This window comes from Pollachius pollachius (assembly GCF_949987615.1).
Source record: "Pollachius pollachius genome assembly, chromosome: 8".
NCBI lineage: Eukaryota > Metazoa > Chordata > Actinopteri > Gadiformes > Gadidae > Pollachius > Pollachius pollachius.
In genome coordinates this window covers 21,998,789-22,004,788 of record NC_136941.1, presented here as the reverse complement: position 1 = coordinate 22,004,788, position 6,000 = coordinate 21,998,789, and positions in this window count along the sequence as shown.

The window sequence follows — 6,000 nt, the reverse complement described above, 5'->3', positions numbered from 1 at the left end:
TCTGTGTCTACAGCACATTACGTAGTATAACCAGACGCATGCAGACCTGTACTGACACTGTTTTTAATATTGGTGTGAACGTAGCCTACTAAATAAATAGCTGGCCTACATTTTCAAAGCTACAGGAACAGCAGTGTGCGAAATACGGGGGGGTCTGGGGGGGGCTCGACCCCCCCGATTGACCCATGAGCCCCCCTGAAAGCCTCAAAAGCAAAATTTGAGGGGGGTCTCAAATTTTGTAAAAAAATAATATATATATATATATAATATATATATTAATGGTCACTTAAATGTTTTATGCTCACCATGTCCAGTATTCAGAATTCAAAACATTTTCTATTTTTTGCCGAGCGGAGCCAGCCAGTCCTGTGCTCTATGCAAATTAGCCATGCGCGCCAAACAGCGTAAAGACTAGTATAACTGTAGAGTTATACTAAAAATGGCTAGCAAGCAAAAGCGCTTGAATGTATCACCCACACAATTTGGATTCACATCCACGGTTAGACGAATGTGCTTTGTGTAGGCCTATGTGTTCAATACGTAGGCCTATCTGTCTGATCATATTTGCTGTAGATGGATGGTTAAATAATGTCATACGATCGGTTATACACTGCAGGCTCTCATTTGCAAGTGCACGGATTGCGTGCCAGTCTCCGATTAATTCAGCGGCATTTATTCAGTTGATTGCTCTGTAAATGCACCAGATTGGTGCCAATTATTGTCGTGTCTGCATTGTAATGCACAACTTTGCCTCTTGTTATAAAACAACGTGTATCCAAACAACTTTAGCCAATGCAACCTCCTATGTCAGTGTTGCTATGAATACTATGTTGGATTATGAAAAAGTGTTAGTGTGTGCGTGAGCGATGTCATGTAGACTATAGACTGATTGTCTTGGCTTGCATTCATGAAATATTGTACTGATAGGCCTACTGCATATTGACAACATTTAGATCGGTATTGCGCAAAAATCGGGAGATGGGGACCCCCCCGAATATGGACGGGTATTTCGCACACTGAGGAACAGAGATCTAATATGTTTAGTTGTAACGGTGTACTTATTGAAAGACTTTAACAAAAGTAACCATAGCTGTAATTCTTACCTTATTCAGGGTTGCTTGTCTTTTGCATGGTTGGGGATGCCAGCGATGATGGTGACGATGAAGGGACCCTTGAAAACAGCTCACCTAGAGCGCATGCGCACTTCCTATCTCATAATTTCGACTTTTTATCTCATAATTTTGACTGTTTTATCTCATTATTATGACTTTTTATCTCATTATTATGACTTTTTATCTCATAATTTCGATTTCGATTTATTTTTTTTACTGGCGGGAATGGGCTTCCATAAGAAAGTTCCATAAATAAGTTCATGGGCCCACGAAATAAAAAAAACATATACTATAGGTAACCAAAATTTGGGTTACCTAATAGGGTAACCAAATTAACCCTAATTGGGTAACCTATAGTTAATATACTTCAATATGGACTTCAATTAAAAAAATAATAATACTATTATTCAATGTTTTTTTTTATATATATATTTGCGCCCAGAAGTTGACCTTACTTCTTGTAAACGACTGTATTATGAAAGATGCCTGCACTGGCCTTAAAAAAAAAGTATTTTGTACAAATACATTGATCTATTTTCAACTGTAACTCATAGCACGGTGATTGAAAGCTAGCTTTGTTTTTTGACAGATTTAAATAGCAATCTGAAACACCCCAGCCACTGTGACAATCCCTCCTACCTTTTGAGAATATCCCAACCCAACCTCCAGTTTTATGGAGACTGATCGTGGCCTTAATCGGCCTTTAACTGTCCTGAGTGACAGTGATTAGACTCTTGGGCTGGGTGAGGCTGCACACTTGTTGTGCACATGGCACAAAGCCATCACCACACACACTCTGGGAGATCTCCTGCATGGCAGCATGGAATACCGCCTTCATGTATCATTCAGTACGCTGATGTGCACCGCTTAATCCGATTAAAGCCATAGTTCGCCTATCCTCCTCAATCGGACAACTGCAATTGACAGAGTATACATGGTGTTGAGAAAATTGATACATTGGCCGAAGCATTTCATGCAATAGGTGGCGCTGTACCCATTCCAACTAAAAGAGCAAACGGCTGACCTCTTAACGTCACTAGCAACAACAAACTGACTCACTTCTGGTCTATGTCATTTCTCCGACGCTCCGTTGTTCCGACCTCTCGGTCGTATGCGGCAGCCGCCGGAGGAGGCAACAATTTACAACAATTAAAAATATAAAAAATTGTTACAACAAACTACATTGGCACAACACCAGCTTCCTCCATCCTGTTTGCCACCTTTTTAAATAAATTGCCGTTTCTCGTTTCTGACGGCGACAACAACACAACTATCGTCTCCTTATACTTCCGGCTCACGGCCCCGGTAAAACATCTTGAGCATGTGCAGAACGCAAAATCCAATTTAAAGTATACATGCATGCTTAATGCGACTATCAATCGAATAATCTAGGGGTCTTAATACGACTATGAGTAACCCGATTCGATTCTAGTCAGACTAAGGTGCATACATGCATTTTAGTAATCCAATCATACTCGGATTAAGCCAATAACTTGATTTTGAATTATCAAATTAGTGTCATGTAAATGCACTGGTGACTTCTAACTCGACATGAACCGGTTTCAAACACCACCACCCTGTGTCCCTGTTCTGGAGGAGCGCAGTAAAAGCCACCTTAATGTAGTGGCGCAGACACCTTGGTTGACATGTAGCAGTGAATATTTTACATTAAACTTTAGGCCTTATGTCAACTCCAGCGATTGGGAGATGGCTTGGTAAATGGTCATCAACATGTCTTGCACTTTTGTCCTCAATAAGCAAAGTTTGGGGTATTTTGTTATTGCTATAGGGAACAATTCTGGTGACATGTTTATCATATTTTAACCGGTGAAACCTGTCCTTTCTGGACCCCCTGCTTTGGTTTTTCCAATGGATATTACAATTTTGGTTTGATTCTTGCAACGTATCTTTGTGTTTTTGATTTGCCTTTGTAGTTGTTGCCTTTTAACGCTTGTGGTATGATTAGGGGCTCGTGTGTGTTTCCCGGACAAACCAACTGTCTGGTCAAGCCAGGGAATCCAAAACTAACCCTCGGTAAATCCAGTGTCGTAAAAAAAACGAGCTATGCCCAACCGATCTCGGAGTTCGAGGACCCAAGGCCCAGTAGTCACCACAGAACCAGATAGATCCATCTGTCTTGTGAATGAGTACGATAAGACTAGAGCAGCCACTGTGCGACTCTTCTACTACCCAAATATCCAGCAGAGATTCAAGTTCTTCCTGAAAAGCATTGCATTTATGTTCCGGGAAAATTATGGAGGCTCCAGTTTCTATCCAGAGGTCCATAAGCGAGGTGTGTCCCGGAAGCAAAGAGAAAATGTCAGCAAACTGCTACTGCAACTCAGCGATCTCGGCTCTCTGACGAGGAGAAAGATGTCTCTCACAGTGGACCGTGGTCGGTTGCTTTGATTCTGTACCCTCCGGTCCAGCTCATTGTCCTGGATTACTGAGGTCACCAGTCGGGCACACACATCATTAACCCCCCCCCCCCGTCGGAACACGTAATCTCATAGTCAACATACCGACCCATCCAGACCACAAAGTCTGTCGTCATGTAGATCAGTGCCGGACAATAACAGCTTTTGTGAGACCAAACTTGAAGAGCCTATTGACCGTTATGTACAATTTACAGACAACAGACAATACTAAACAAAAAACAGACTAACATGTATAACTGATTGAGCCCAAAAAGGTCCCTCTGCTAAGAGTCTAGACCAAGGAGGAGTGGTTGGTGCGTACTTTCTAGATCTGTACAAGGCCTTTGATACTGTCAATGAAAACAAACTGTTTCACAAACTTGGTAAATACAATCATTCATCACACACCCAAAACTGGATAAAATCATACCTTATGACTGTCACCAATCTGTGTGTGTAAACAATACATTTTCTCAATTTAAAGCATGCCCACTGGGTGTACCAGAACGATAAATCTTGGGAGTGCAAAACTAATTCATAGACTGAATTAGTTTTGCACTCATTTATATCCGGCACCCCGGAACCTTTGTGCCTATACCTGTGTACGCCACCGGGGGGCTTTACAGTTCGCTCTGCACCGGAATGTATCGTTCTATACTTTGGCTGTTATGCCGTGAGATGGTTTTCAGTAAAGACCTAAGCTGAGTTCAACGTGTAAGTGCTTTATTGCCCTCGGGTTACCACACTTTTGGCGACGAGGATTAAAACATAGATGACTGCGTAACGTCTAGCTAGTGTTGGAGAAGAAGTTCCGTGTAGTTTTAGCTTGAAGCATGGCTACTGCTACGGTCGGAACGCTCAGTGAATTCGTCGAGCTGGATGGTGACTGGATTGAATATGTCGAGAGACTTGAGCACTTTTTCCTGGCGAATCCTGGCATTGAGGAGGAGGAAAGGCAAAGATCGAATCTCCTCAGTGTGTGCGGTGCCAAGACGTACAAGTTGATATGCAACTTAGCAACGCCATGAAAGCCAGGCGACTTAACATTCAAAGAGTTGGATACGCTGGTGAAAGAGCATCACAACCCCAAGCCGTCAGTGATTGTTCAGCGCTTCAAGTTCCACACACATTCACACAAAGCGGGAGTTTCAGTTGCTGCGTTCGTGGCGGAGCCGAGATAACTGTCGAATATTGTGAGTTTGGACCGGTGCTTGACGACATGCTACGGGACAGGTTAGTCTGTGGTATCAACGATGACAGCATACAGCGCCGATTGCTAGGTGAAGTCACACTAACTTTCAAGAAGGCGCTGGAGATTGCTCATGCAATGGAAACGGCAGCTATCAACTCTAGAGACATTCAAGCAGCTAACGCCAGTGTGCCACAGAGCGCCGTTCACCGAAGCCGACGTCAGTTGAGTGTTACCAGTGTGGGGGAGCGCATCTTGCTAATAACTGTGGTTTTAAAGATGCCGCTTGCCATAACTGCCAGAAAAAGGGGTACATAGCCAAGAAGTGCAGAGGTGCTAAAAAGCCATCGTTCAGTCAAAACCCCAAATTAAAACGCATCATCTGCAAAGTGAAGGACCAGAGGAGCAGTGTTCATTCATCATGTTTAATTTTGACCTCAGTAAACCCCGGGCAGCCCCGATCTGCGCAACGCTTCAAATAAATGGAAAAGAGATGACAATGGAGGTGGACACGGGTGCCTCAGTTTCGGTGATAAGTCATACCACCTACTGCAGGTTGTGGAAAAGCGCTTGCTTTAAGAAAGCCTGACATCAGACTGAGACAATACACTGGTGAGTGCATTCCTCTACTTGGAGCTATAGAAGTAGACGTGATGTATGAAGGCCAGTCGGCTAAAGTGAAGCTGATAGTGGTAGACGGGGAGGGACCGAGTCTGATTGGACGGGACCTCCTAAAGAAAATCTGCCTCAATTGGGGGGATATCATGCCCATGAGAGTGGTTGGAGACATCCTATCAAAGTATGCAGACATTTTTAGGGATGAGCTTGGCACCCTCCGCGGCACAACAGTGAAGTTGACCGTGGACCCCAACGCAAAGCAACGTTTTTGTAAACCACGCACTGCCACTGCCATGTGCCATATGCTATGAAGGCTAAGGTGGAAGCGGAGTTGGATAGGCTGCAGCGGTCAGGTGTTATTGAACCTGTGTTCTCTGACTGGGCAGCCCCGATTGTGCCTGTGCTGAAAGAGGATGGTGAGGTGCGGGTATGTGTTGATTACAAAATGACAATTAACCAAGCCTCACAACTTGACACTAGCCCCTGCCACGAGTTGAGGATTTGTTCGCCATACTGGCAGGAGGACAAACATTTACAAAACTGGACATGAGTCACGTGTACCAACAGCTGCTGCTGGACGAGGACTCTAAACAATAAGTGACCTTCAACACCCACAAGGGACTGTTCAAGTACAACCGCCTGGTTTTCGGCGTTGCGTCCAACC